Source organism: Macrosteles quadrilineatus, unplaced genomic scaffold, assembly GCF_028750875.1.
Source record: "Macrosteles quadrilineatus isolate MER2022 unplaced genomic scaffold, UCM_ALF_1.0 Scaffold_1__1_contigs__length_201487025, whole genome shotgun sequence".
Lineage (NCBI taxonomy): Eukaryota > Metazoa > Arthropoda > Insecta > Hemiptera > Cicadellidae > Macrosteles > Macrosteles quadrilineatus.
In genome coordinates, this window is record NW_026542594.1 from 23532863 (window position 1) to 23548144 (window position 15282).

Consider the following 15282-nt stretch of genomic DNA (forward strand, 5'->3'; position numbering starts at 1 on the left):
AAAACACCACACCATACTTCATTTTATGTTACAAATTCCTAAAGTTATTAATCGTAAATCTAAATTAATTGTTGGCAGTTGCATGTGCATTGTATGTGTATTAACCCGATGAACGAAATATATTCCCAAACTGATAGTACCTAACATTGTTTTCTAGGTGGTGTCCCTGCCCGATGAAAGAGCGCTGCCTTCTAAGAAACGTCGGAGGCCTTCCACATCGGAGAGTCCTCCAAAAAGAGAAGAAGGCGTCCAGACCAAAAAGACCACGGTTAAGGCCAAGGCGACTCAGACGGACCTCTCGTCTGCTGTGTCCAGATCCTTTTCGGACGTAGCTGCAGCTCCAGCGAGGCGCCGACAGGCACAGCAACCCACGACCCCCCTTCAGGGAAGTTCCCGAAAGGGGTCAGTGGTGGAGACACCTGAGGCTGTGTGGGAAAAACGCCTTTCCAAAACGGAGAAGAGGCTATTGAGGCGGGCGGAGGTCGCCTCCATGAAGAATGAGGCAGTGAAGGCACAGCCAACTGGTGTGGCCCAAACTGGGCCCGGTTCGGTGTCTGCACCTAAAAGGTTTCGGCCAAAAAAGCCCAGGACGGAGGCAATCCTTGTCAAACCCTCTGGGGGGAGATCTTTTGCCGAGGTCTTGGGCGTAATAAAGGCCAAAGCTAAACCGGAGCAGACCGTTACGGTTGTACGGTCGATTAGACAAACCCGGGAAGGGGACGTTCTCCTTGAACTGGGTAAGTCGAAAGACAAGGCTGCTTTTACTGCCGAACTGAAGGCAGCTGTTGAAGGCCAGGGCACCGTTCGTGCTCTTGAGCCCAAGACATCAATTGAGGTTCGAGACATTGGATGTGTGTCGACGGAGAGTGACGTTGTTGAGGCCCTGAAGAAAGCTGTACCCGAGCTTGCCGGGCAAACGGTCATCCTAAGGGTTTGGCTCACAAAACCCAATACGAGTCAGCAGCGGATGGCAATCTCCGAAATGGCAGACGCGCTTGCCACTAGGGTGCTGGCACTCCAGCATCTGAGAGTCGGCTGGGTCAACTGCAGGCTCAGACGGAGAGTGGAAGTGAAGAGGTGTTTTAAATGTCTCTGTTTCGGCCATTCCTCCCGAAACTGCAAGGGACCCGACCGAAGCAAGAACTGCCTTCGGTGCGGGGAGGTTGGTCACATCCGTAAGGACTGCAAAGTCGAGTCCTGTTTCCTTTGCAAATAAAATGGGCTCGCTGGCAAACACGTAAACATATAGCTGGGTCTGGGCAGTGTAGTGTATTTAAAACTGCTCTACAGCAAGCGAAATCTCTCCCACGAAGATAAGAATCCTTCAGTGCAATCTGGAGCGATCCAGGACGGCTGACGCACTTCCTTGTCAGTTTGCCCTCGAACACGATGTCGACGCTCTCTTAATCAGCGAACAGTACCAGTATCGAGATAGGGACCCATCTTTATGGTTCCCTGACAGTCTTGGTACTGCTGCATTCTGGGCTCGTAATGCAGCTAAAGTACAAGTGCGGGGTCACGCGAATGGCCGAGGTTTCGTTTGGGTTCGGTGCAGGGATGTCACTTACTTCAGTGTCTACCTTACTCCCAAAAAGGCCATCCGTGACTTTCGTGAGAAGATAGACCACCTAGAAGAGAGCGTGCGCGATACCACCGGACACGTCGTCGTGGGTGGGGACTTAAATGCTAGGGCTGTCGAGTGGGGAATGACCCTCACCAACTCCCGGGGCAAGTATATTCTGGACTTTGCTGCCAGAGCCGGACTCGTTGTCCTGAATGAGGGCAACACGCCAACTTTCCGCCGCCCTGGGATGCGGGGGACGATCCCAGACATTACCCTTGCTTCTGAGTCCCTTTTGCCAAGGATCAGATCCTGGAGAGTCCTGGAGGATTACACGGGCAGTGACCACCAGTACATAATTTTTGATGTCCTGGATGGTCATCAGAGACAAGTGGCAGCGTTTCGTCAAGTGCCCGTTCGATGGAACATTAAAAAACTGGACGTGGTAAAATTCAATGGAGCCATCCTACGAAGAACGCCGGATATTCATCCCGCAACTGGCGTTCCTCACGCAGAGGCGTTAGTTGCATCCACGATGGAACTGATTGTCTCAGCCTGCGATGAATCTATGCCTGGCAGGAGATACCGGTGCAATAAGCGTCCTGTGTACTGGTGGACTGCCGAGATTGCGGAATTGCGACGAGCAGCATTGAGAGCCAGAAGACTTGCTACCAGGGCTAGAGAACCCCTAGACAGACGGCGTAAGTTGGATGCTTATAGGGTGGCTAGGAGGTATCTTCGTCGAGCCATCAATCGGAGTAAACGCAGTTGCTGGGATAAATTAAGGGACGATGTTGATTCCAACCCGTGGGGCCTGGGTTACAAACTTGTAACCAAGAAACTTGGAACCCGCTCTCCACCTTCCGTTATGGACAGGGTCACTATGGAGAGGATAGTCGAGTCCCTTTTCCCGGCTCACGCGTTGCGACCACTGCGGGATTTCGGAAGGGTGGACGACGTCCCACTTTTCAGCCCTGAAGAGCTGGTGGCGGCCATCATATCCCTGAAGAACAACAAGGCTCCTGGTCCTGATGGGGTACCCGGTGAAGTCCTCAAGAAGGTTTTGACTACCAACCCCTTGATCCTTTTGAGCATGTACAACGCCTGCCTGGTCGAAGGGGTTTTCCCCTTGTGCTGGAAGACAGCTAGGCTTGTGCTTGTTGGGAAGGGCAAGGGAGACCCAGATCTGCCATTCTCTTACAGACCTCTGTGTATGTTGGATACGGCTGGCAAAGTCCTCGAGAAATTGATCCGTTCCCGGCTGAATTTAGCCGTTGTTGCTGCGGAAGACCTCTCCCCTCGTCAGTATGGATTTAGGAGGGGGCGATCAACGATTGATGCGATTGAGGAGGTGAAGCAAGCCGTGATGAGAGCTGAGGATTTCAACCACTACTCTCGCAGGTTCGTGCTGTTCGTAACGCTCGAAGTGCGAAATGCATTTAATTCGGCGAGGTGGTGCGATATGCTGGACGCTCTGGAGAACACCTTCCACGTGCCGGCATACCTCATGCGCATCATAGAGGATTATCTCCGGTTTCGCCTCCTCACGTATGAGACTGCCGAAGGCCCGCGGACGATGGGTGTCACTTCTGGTGCTGCCCAAGGTTTCTATACTCGGCCCAGACCTCTAGAACGTCGCTTATGACAGCCTTCTGAGGTCTGAAATGCCTGAGGAAACTGTTTTGATTGGGTACGCAGACGACGTTGCAGCTTTGATAGCTGCACGCAGCGTTGAGCTGGCTCAGCTAAAGCTTAACCGAGTTATGCGTACCATAAACGCATGGATGGCAGACCACGGTCTCTCGCTTGCTTTGAGCAAAACCGAGATCGTGATTTTGACAAAAAAAACGGATTGACACCATCGTGCCGTTGAGGGTGGGAGCCGTCGAGGTTCAAACCGTTCGTTCTGCCAAGTATCTTTGGGCCATGGTAGACAGCAAGCTTAGCTGGCGGGACCAGATTTTCCGTACAGCGGACAAGGCCGCTAGAGTTGTTTCTTCTCTTAGCCGGTTGATGGCCAATGTCGGAGGGCCTCGGTCCAGTCGTAGAAGGCTGTTAATGTCTTCGGTCCAGTCCGTACTCTTGTACGGTGCGGAGGTGTGGGCAGACGCACTAAATAAGGAGGCATACAGGATGCGGCTCGCCCGAGTGCAACGCCAGACAGCACTGAGGGTAGTATCTGCCTACCGAACAGTGTCCGAGCCCGCCGTCCTGGTGGTTGCTGGAGTCATCCCCATCAAACTTTTGGCGGCGGAGAGAAAGGCAATATACCGGCGCCGTGGGGAGGACGAGGCACGAACAGAGGAACGCACCCGCACCTACCAGATGTGGCAGGAGGGATGGGAACAGGAGACACGGGGACGCTGGACCAGGCGACTGATACAGCAAGTCCAACCGTGGGTTAATCGGCGGTACGGAGAGGTGGACTTCTACCTCACCCAATTTCTGACGGGACACGGCTTTTTCCGGTCGTACCTGTTTAGGATGGGCAAAGCCGTGTCACCCGATTGCATATACTGCCCAGGCATTCTCGATGACGTGGAACATACATTTTTCCACTGCCAGCGCTGGGAAAGGCCCCGCCTGGAGGCTCAACAGTTAGTAGGACTGCTGTCGGTGGACACGGTCATACCGATGATGACGGAGGGTGATGACTATTGGGCCTGTGTGTCACATTACATCCAGAGTATTCTCCGCGCCAAGAAGTTCGACCTCGACCGGGATGCGGTGTAGGTCATAAAGAATCAAAATGCCAGAAACGGTGCGAGCCCTGAGGGCTTAGGTCACATGTTGGCCTGACTTGAAGTAATGTGACAAACAATTCCAGGTCTGTGTCCAACAGAGTAGAGGGGGTTTTTTAGTGAGTAGTATGATAATTTCAGGAGTCTCACTCTACAGGCTGGCTACCTGTGTGCGTAAAAGCATTTTCCCTCCTCTCCCTAAAAAAAAAAAAAACATTGTTTTCTGCACTACCGTAGTTGATAGCTGGTTGCAACATTCCTAAGATATCAGGGCGTTATAGGTGATACTCTATCTTCGTTGTAACACGCCATCCAAACGTTACTTAGCTGTAATGGCGTTTCTTTTACATGTTCTGCAGTAATGTTTTTGATCGTTAGCAAAATCATCCACTGAACATATCTTTGTGTTTTAATGCATAGTGGGTAATATACAATCTAGATAGACACCAAAGTCCTTTTATACGTACTAACAGTATCATTCATAAGTTCTTTGACTCTGGATTGCAAAAATACATTATTATGTTGTTTTATGGATTAATTAAACTGTACGATACTCTTTATCCCTATAACGACAGACAACGCTTTATAAAGTCATAACCATTGAGCACCAATTTATATTTTTTAGGGCCAGTTTTAACTTTATATATACCTATAGATCTTAAGTACCGATAGTTATAAAGTAACTGGGATGGTCATAAGGAGGAGCCAACGATGCAAAGACACAGTATACGTGATGTTGTTTCGATACCCCTTCTTGTTGATTTGCTGGACTAAGGCAATCCTCAAGTACAGTTCACATTTGTACTGTACTACATTACATTACATTATTATTGATGAAGGAGCCGAAACTCCCCAACCACAACCCGGTACCTAGTTACCCTTACCCGGGCCCCATGGTGTAGGCCGGAACTTGAGCTCCAACCTTGAGTACACCATGAGTGGATAGCTTACGGCTATCAATCTCACCGGCTGCCGAAGCAACCCTTCGGTGAGAGGGTTGCCCCTCAATCCTAAGCAGGGATACCGGCTACTTGGTTAAGCGTCACTCCACCTGGAATCCAGAAGGTACGACAACCATGCATATAATGAAGGCCTATAATGAAGTGCCCTGACGCATTTAGTGCAAGCAACACTCGGGACCTATCCAATCCCTAACAGGCCGAAACCCGCCATCAAAGCCAGGAGGAAGGGGACCACCAGCAAGCTGACGGGGGAACCACAACCCCCCATTTCCACCACTACCCGATCGAGGCCATCCCATTGCTGGGAAACCAGGGATACCCAGGGCAATAGATCCCCAGATACCCCTAGCGGGCTTGATCCCAACACCCAATCTAATTCGTTTGCCCATCAAGCCCAACATCACTGCCAGGCCCTCAGGGTTTCCCAAAAATAGGTGGGTTTAGAAGTGGGACCCATCCGGATGAACCTATCCATCAAAGGTGGCGACACCCTTAACTCAATTGAGGTTCCAGAGAAAACCCCCCACACTCTAGATAACCATACCTTCCGGGCTCAGAGACAGGGATTGGCTGATGGAGTGCGCCCAGTCGTTGCCCTCACACTGAGGAAAGTTCCGTTCCCGTAGAGTATCCCCGTGAGCTTACGGGTACTCGCCCGATTTCACCTCCAGGAAAGGCTACTTCCAAAGTCGATGATTTGCCGCACATAATGTCGGTCGCATACAATGAGCCGGCCGAAACCAAAAGAGTCACAGCCACAGGCAGATGAGAGATTGATGGCGCACTTCCACCTCTCTAAGAGCTGAACATCCCACCAACCTGGTGGATGGATGTCACTGGGTACTCTCCCCTAAGGGGCTGGCTTGTCCAGTCGTCCATAACTGCAATCTACTTGAAGTACCGATTTCAACACCGGGCAGTTACCTCCCCTTCGGGGGCTACGGTTTTCCCTTCTTTCACCTCCCAGGACCTGAAGTGCCGGTTCAGACACCGGGCAATTACCTCTCCTCTGGTGGGGGGGGGGGGCAAAAGCTAGGGTCCGGGTGGTCACCAGGCCAAGTACCCACGCAAACGTGGGCCCCCTGCGGGAACTACTATACTGTACTGTTTGTACTGTACTTGCTCAACCCTTGCTTTGCTGTAAACGATCCACGCACAGGCGCTTATTCTATGTGGACGGGCAAATGCAAGGTTAAAAGAGGCCACCAACCTCTAAAAAAAGTGTTTTATAAATGTAGCTGTGAACTAGCATCAGCTGACTAGTGTCCTTTATGTTTACGATTTTGGATATTTCGGTTGTCATGGTGACTAATGGGCGTTGAGTTGAATTAATGTTTAGAGAAGGTTCGTTTTGTTGTCCTGTTTTTTTTAAGTGTAAAATATAACTAAGTTGTAGAAAGTTCTGAAGAGTTTTATTTTCCCACAAGCTATTTCGGCTTTCTTTGTGGGCATGATCTTGCTAGATGTCCTCCCGAGTTACAGATAAAACATTTTTTACTATACTGTCTTTTATTTACGGACACTTCCATCTGAGCGGCGGCTCCAACATTGGATTCACTTCCATTCACTAAACTTCTCGCCCTTTCTAACACTTTTGACAGCTCCATGTCTTGCAAACAACATGCCGCCGAAGAGACTAGCATTGCACGTGTGTGTGAGAATGAGAGTGTGGACCAAAAGACATTGGTGAAACAGGTTCATGACTTGCATCATTTTGGTGTTAACCGTACTTTATTCACCACCAGACGGTGTCACCCAGACATTAACTTTACCACAAAAGTTGTTGAAGAAGTTGTGAAAAGTTGTAAAGAGTGTCTGTCAATTGATCCATCCAGCATCAAATGGGAGCCTGGGTATTTGGATTGCCAGAACAATTGGTATAGGCTTGCCATTGACGTAACACACTATGGTCAAAGCAAGTTCATGACCATCGTGGACTGTGGTCCAAGTAGGTTCTGCATTTGGCGCCGGATCCCAAAAGAGACGAAAGATCAGATTTCTAAAGTGTTGTTGGAATTGTTTACTGATCGAGGGCCACCACATGAGATTTTGATGGACAATAGTGCAACATTTCGATGCGAAGAGATTACTCAGCTCTGTGATAAATGGGGTATTAAAGTTGTGTTTAGGTGTGTCAACCGGCCAAGTGGAAACGGGATAGTTGAGCGAAACCACAGAACAATCAAGCGTATGGCCGCAAGAACTAAAGGGAGTATCCAAGAAATGGTCTATTGGTACAATTTGACACCTAAAGAAGGATTAGGTGGCGATTCATCGCCGAGTTCCCAGATTTTTTCGTACCAATGGCGATGTAAAGGTGAACCTGTAAAAGGTGAAGTGTATGAAGGGTCACATTTTACAGTAGGTGAACGTGTGTATGTCAAGCCGCCAAACCCATCCTGTACTTCGAGATGGAAGGAAGGAGTGGTTACTGGACAGTTTTCACCCAGAAGTGTTGAAGTAAATGGCAGGCCTCATCACATAGCAGATGTGCGGAAAGTAGTTGAAAGTAAAAATGAAAGTGTAAGTTGTGTCGGCACCTCGAGGGCGTGTGGTGGTGTTGACACCACGGGGGCGTGTAGCTGTGAACTAGCATCAGCTGACTAGTGTCCTTTATGTTTACGATTTTGGATATTTCGGTTGTCATGGTGACTAATGGGTGTTGAGTTGAATTAATGTTTAGAGAAGGTTCGTTTTGTTGTCCTGTTTTTTTAAAGTGTAAAATATAACTAAGTTGTAGAAAGTTCTGAAGAGTTTTATTTTCCCACAATAAACGCAGATATTACAATCAAAGTTTACCTTATAACATTATTTTCCACCGCCTAATCACGTTGCTAACTAGTATTAACATAGTAACATATCTATAAATACTACTCATAATGATTATGATTCTCATTGTAAGGCCATTAGATTACTATAATTTTGAAGAAGAAACTTCTAGCTAAACAAATCAAATACTTGGTAACTAAAACGTTGTTAAAACACAACACACAAATGAATTTCTAATATTCTAATAACTAAGTAAAATATTGTCATTGATGTTTTGCTATAGTAGTTTTTTCGTTATTTCCTGTTGTTTGTTCAAACAGCAAATCTTCGTAGTATCACGATAAAGCAAATCCCTCAAACATAGGCACAGATTTTTTGGTTTTTCAAATCGAGGAAAAAACAATAAAACTTTTGAATTTTAATGAGTGATACACAGCATTGTGTGTGTTGACACAGGGTTAAACAATGTTTGTTCCTGCATAACAATGCTAGTTGATGAAACTTCGCTCTAAACCAAAATTATGGTGTTATTGCCAGTTTTCCTCCAGGAAATTATAGTCCCATACACTAAGTTCAGTATGTTCATATTTAGGATGTTCTGATCGATCTGTATAAAGTTAGTACGTAATAATACCAAAAATTGATGCAATTCAAAGTTTCTAAATTGGTGAACATTTAAATTTAATAATTTTATCACTTATGTTGTTGATTTATTAAAAACATTTCTACATCAGTGTTATTTAGCATTAAAAACGCCCGATTTTATTAAATGACACCTGGTTAAATATATACGATAAAAATCTGAAATATTCAGATTTCTTTTAATTATGCAAAATGGGGAGCAACCTGACTAGCTTTAGCTTATCCTACCTAGTTCTCTGCTTTTTTCAAATAAAAGTTGAATAATTTTGGTATAATTCAAAAGAAAGAATTTGATTTTCCTGTTCTCAAAACTTCAAAACTTAAATTTAGCAATTTCTTTCCAAACGTCTAAATTATATAATGAAATAACTTATTAAATTGAGCGTTGTGGTTCGCTCAATAGTAACGGAGAAAATTCCTAAAATCTGTAGTCCTAAATTTAAACCATGCGTGTAAATCTCTAGGAGAATAAGTAAACTGTTATAGTATTCTTAAATATGGATATATTTTATAACATTTGTTCATTTAAATATTTTATACCAATCTTATGATATTTCACAAAATATATACACTTTTATACAACTCCGTTTAGAAGCAAAACTAGGTATTCATTAAGCCTATTTTTTTGTTTTTATTTTTATTTATAAAGATCAAATTTTACAAGTTAAACGGCATATTTTTCCCGAGAAGGTGATCGCGCAAATGGAAACTCGCATAGTCACCAGATTTGTTGCTGTGGTAATACAAATCCTACAGCCTTACAAATCCTAATATTGGTGAGAACCATAAGCATTACAACTGATCAGTTAGTGTAACAGTATAACTTTATTATCTGCGCATGGCCGGACATGGGTTGTTTTGAATATTTATAAAGCATATATTCAATATCAATATATTAACGTCTTTGTTTTCATTTGAAAAAATAACAACTTTAAATTTATTAATGGTTTAATCCCTTAACTTGTTTATTTATGTATATTTTTATATAAATGAAATATAGTAAATTTTATTTTGTTATTTTATTCAAATGACAAATAATACGTTTCGGCTCCTAGGCCACAATCATAAAGTTAAGTAATGAGTAAATTAATGAATAAGCAGTAAACTGAAAAGTAGGTTATAAAAAAACTGAACTATCGTTATACGATTTTGGAATTCTTTCTAGCAATAGCGTTAATCATGAGTCAATTTTCTTTAGATTTTTATTAACGTTGTTTTATCTACAGTATTTCGTGATATTTTTGAGATTTCATCTTTTGGGTAAATTGGCAGGATATCGTTTATAGGGGGTATACATTTTAGGTTTATTGTTTAATCGAGTTATAATACCTACAAATAACTTTTATATGTATTCAAGTAATTGCTTACCTCCGACCTTTGTACTACTCCATCCTGAACTCCTACTCTATCCTGAACTCCTGCATCAATCTTTGCATGTTTCCAAACTTTCTATTTATTGCATTGTTATTTATTTTTGTTAACATAGTCTATCCTGTTGTTATTGCATTTTTATATCTTGTTCTTGTACAGAGTTTATCATATTGTTATTTTTCTGAAAGTTTATCTGTTTTTCATTAAGTTATTTGTTCTGCCCCTTTACTGAAGTTTCACTCGGCTACTGCATTGCATCATTGTTATTGTTCCTATACTGGTTTTGTTTTTCGAATATCTCGTTTTATCAACCTGTTCAGGTAGTTTGTTATTTATAGTTGTTACTAATAGTTTGTTATTCATAGTTTGGTATTCATAGTTTGTTATTCATAGTTTGTTATTTATAGTTTGTTATTTATAGTTGTTATTTATCTTTTTATGTCTTGTTATTGAAGTCTTGTTTTCCAGTTGTTTTCACTACTTTTGTACTGGCTTTTTTTTCTGCTTCTTCTGTATGTAAGATTATTGTATTATTCATGTAAAAATGGTGCAACCGTTAACAAATAAATAAATAATTAAGATCATTCTATTTTTGATGCAAGTACGCACCTTCACAAATTTTATTTGATAATGGGCTCTATTCATGTGTCAGAACATTTGCTGGAACAGTTAACAGGCTTGTAAAAGTAAACCGTGTGTTTGAACGCTGGGCACGTTTCGTTGCAACTGCAGCAGAAGGCAGCTACTGCGTTCCAGCATTTTACGTGCCGTCTGCTGATTATATGTTTACGGTCTTTCTAGTCGTTCATCCTTTGTTAATGCACATACTTTGTGATAAATACAAACGCCAAGCTGGTTTTAACTGCCTCATCATGGGTGTTGTTAAAAATATTTCCAAAGACAGTTTTACATTTTTAGAGACAATTCTAAAATGTAAATCAAAAGTTTTATACGATGGGTGATTTGGGAGGGGGATTTACAACGAATCTTTTAGTCACGTAATCTGTGGAATCCTTTCTCTGAAGAATGTTTAAAACTCATGTTCAATTGTTATTTGTTTCCAGGGCCTCTGTTAATTAACTAATGCTAAATAATGGTAAGCGACAATATAATTATAACATTTCCATCTAAAAAAAAAAACACAGTGGTAGTGAGTTAACAAAAAAAGGTTTCTTTACGATCAAGATTTTAATTATAAGTTATTATCCCCCCTCCCTTAATTAAATTATTTGACTTTGATAAACACTTATCTATTGTATTAACACATAACAAAATAATAAAAGAAATGCTAGAAACCTTCCTTACAAGCCTACATAACAAAGATTTGTGATCAAAACATGATAATTTTTTTCGTATAAAACAGTAGAATATTGTACGTAAGAACCGGTATATAATTTTCAAAGGAAAGCTGCCAGAAGCCTCCAAAAACTTTTAGATACGCTGTAGATAACAACCGCCTGCATTCGCTAAGACCAACCAGTAGGATAGTAACACGTCAAATCCGCAGATATTAACTCCTATCCTAATTCGTTATTGAAATCAAGCTTTGGTTCAAGAAGTTGAGGTTGTTATTATATTTCATATATTATTTTGTATAATATGTATTGTCTTATACAGGGTGATTGAAAAGTCTAGGTACGGCTTAATATTTTAAAAAATAATGCAGATAGAGCTAAAATACTTGGTACAAAGTTACAGGGCATAAAACTCTATTTTAACACATATTCAGTGATTCAATAACTCTTCAGGGGGACGTCCCACAAGGAGTCAGAAGAAAATCTTAAATGGAAGCATAGGTCAATATCAGGATCAACCTTTTGAAGTGCGGTTTGCGGCATTGTATTCTACTAAAAAAGACCTTTAATTTGATGTGCATATTGACCTATGCTTCCATTTAAGATTTTCTTCTGACTCCTGGCGGGCCGTCCCCCTGAGGAGGTAGCGGATTACTGGATATGTGTTAAGATAGATGTATATGCCTTATAACTTGATTCCAAGTTTTGTAGGTCTACGTTTATTATTTTTCAAAATATTAAGCCGTACCCAGACTTTTTATTCACCCTGTATATCTTATAAATCGCAGCGCATAAGGTTATCTATGCAGTTAAATATGTTTTGAATTGTATTTTTTGTTATGTATTCCTATTCAATGTGTTAGGTATACATTTACCTGTAAAAAGCCTAAAAAATAATTTGAAACTCTACACTAAAGTAAGTTATTTATATCATAAAGATAATAATCCAATTATTTCTTTTGTTTAACAACCCGCGTTTGGCAAGCCTAATACAACTCGAAACGTGTTGGATTAGCAAAATCCTCTTAGTCCTCAATAACAAATTGTAGCTTTACTTTCCTGGTTCTCAGTATTTGATTTGGGATCTATATATGAAAAGATTTCCCAGGGTAACCGTCAATAAAACTGTTATATTGGGGATTCTAAAAACCTTTTAAGCGAATTTCCCATATAGGGAATAAGCTATTACCGTAGTACTCATGGTAAGACCTGGACGCGGGACCGATTTTTTTTTTCGTTTTGAGGTCCCTAGAGGCCAAAAACACCATCCGTTCAAATTCATATATATATATATGTCCGTCAGCACGATAACTCGAGCAAAAATGATCCGATTTTGATGAAATTTGGTACAAACGTGTAAACCTACGTTTATTCGAACGAGTTCGCGATCCAGCATGATCGGACCATGGGAACGGGTGTTTACGGGGGGTTTTATGGGGTAAAAATAGGTTTTTCCCATTTTTGACCCAAAAAACATAAAATTTAGCAATTTATTTCCCAACCATTTTGTAGAGCTTAAAAAACAAATAATTTAGTATATTGAAGCGTTATTATGCGCCTAATGGTTACGGAGAAATTTCCAAAAAATTGTAAATTTAAAATTCCCATGTTATTCTTATGGAGAATGAGTAAACTGTTGTAGTTTGCTTGTTTATGAACATATTTTGATCAAATTTGGAAAATGTTTTTATTCCTTACTAAATATTAACATTTTACAAAAAAAAACTGTTTTACCCTCCCTGATGCAGCAAACCTAAGTACTTGTTAAACTAATCTATATAATTAATACGCTACATGAAACTTTGTCGGTTGAACTCCTCCGCCATTTCTTAACCGATTTTATCCACTGACGTCTCATTGGAAAGAGCGTGTCGCGTAGATTTGCAAACTGGCCTTACATTTTTGAAAAAAGTCCCTTGGGCTCTGCCCCAGTGGCTTTGAAAGTTCCCATGTTATCCTTATGAAGAACATAATTGTTTACATTTTGATCAGCTGTATAATTTAATTTCTGTTATTTATTTTTCAATCCAATGAAACGCATTGAGTACAGTTATTTACTATTTGAGTTTTTGTGTAAACATAACCCCCAAGACGGATCGTGTTAGTATGGTTGTATCTTAAATTTCTGTATTTATCGTTGTTTTGTGTCGCTATGACGGATCGTGTTAGCATGATTGTAACTTAAATTTGCGCATTTATCGTTGTTCTGTGTATCTATAATTGGTTTATTTGTTGTTTTTCTTTTAAATGCCTCCGACGCGACGACAACGAAACATAGACAGGAGGCGTAATCGTGAGAACCACCGCAGCTACAGAACAGTGGCGCAACCATTGACTATACACCTCTACTAGGTTAGGTGTAGAGGTGTATAGTCAATGGTTATATACAATATATTGAGTATCTCCATGAGTTACACAATGGTAATCTTTGAGTTGACTCTTTAAACTTATTGTAAATATGACTGTTATTCGTTTTAAAATAACCCCTGTAATACTTTGCAATTGCTCGAATTCGAGCAACATGTACACTAGTCTATATAATTAATACGCTACATGAAACTTTGTCGGTTGAACTCCTCCGCCATTTCTTAACCGATTTTATCCATTGACGTCTCATTGGAAAGAGCGCGTCGCGTAGATTTGCAAACTGGCCTTACATTTTTCTAAAAGTCCCTTGGGCTCTGCCCCAGTGGCTTTGAAATTTCCCATGTTATCCTTAGGAAGAACATGATTGTTTACATTTTGATCAGCTGTTTAGTTTAATTGCTGTTATTTATTATTCAATTCAATGAAACGCATAGAGTACATTTATTTATTTACTACGAGTTTGTGTAAACTTAACCACCAAGACGGATCGTGAGTATGGTCGTATCTTAAATTTGTGTATTTATCGTTGTTTTGTGTCGCTATGAGGGATCGTGTTAACATGATTGTAACTTAAATTTGTCCATTTATCGTTGTTTTGTGTAGCTATAATTTGTTTATTTGTTGTTTTTTTCTTTTAAATGCCTCCGACGCGACAACGAAACATAGGCAGAAGGCATTATCGTGATAACGACCGCAGCTACAGAACAGTGGCGCATAGGTTACAAATGCGCCCTAACGCTATACCCCAAAACGACTTTTCGTTCTCAATAATTGACCCTCTATCAATGACCTGTGTTGCCTGTACAGCGAGGCATTTTGAGAAGAATAAAACTGGTCGGAATGGTTTATCAATAACGAAGATAAACATAGTCTGAGTTACACACCGGTAATCTTTGAGTTGACTCTTATACTCATTATAAATATGACTGTTATTCGTTTTTAAATGACTCCTGTAATACTTTGCAATTATTGCTCGAATTCGAGCAACATGTACACTAGTTCTATTTAAATCGGGAATAAATGCTATATTTTTAAGTAGACATTTCAGTGTAAATCCAATCAGTCAAATGGAAATTCGCTTAGTCTGCAGGTTTGCTGCGGCGGGGGTATTTTATTAATATACCAGACTTGCAAACCATGCTACACCTTAAAACTCTTCGGTAATAAAATAGTATATTTCATGACCAGGGCAAAAAGTGACTCTTTTTGACCCGGGGTCAAGTTTTACGATCGAGGCGTAGCCATGGTCGGAAAATGAGCGAGGGTTAAAAAATCACATTTTGCTTGTGTGGTGAACTATATTTTTCGTCATATTGCATCGTTAATTAACAAACTAAGCTAGAAACGAACTAATTTTTATGTAAAGATATCCTCTCAAAACGACTTCCAGATTGTTTTCAATTCTGCTAATGCAACGAAGCAGCTATTTAGTAAGTGATTCAATCATTTCGTCCATTACGATTGTGTACAGTACACCATCGATACGTTGAGCGATCGACAACAATAGATTTAAACCTTACCTAATAAATCAATAGAAAAATAATTCCAATCGATACGATTGCCATAATCGAAAT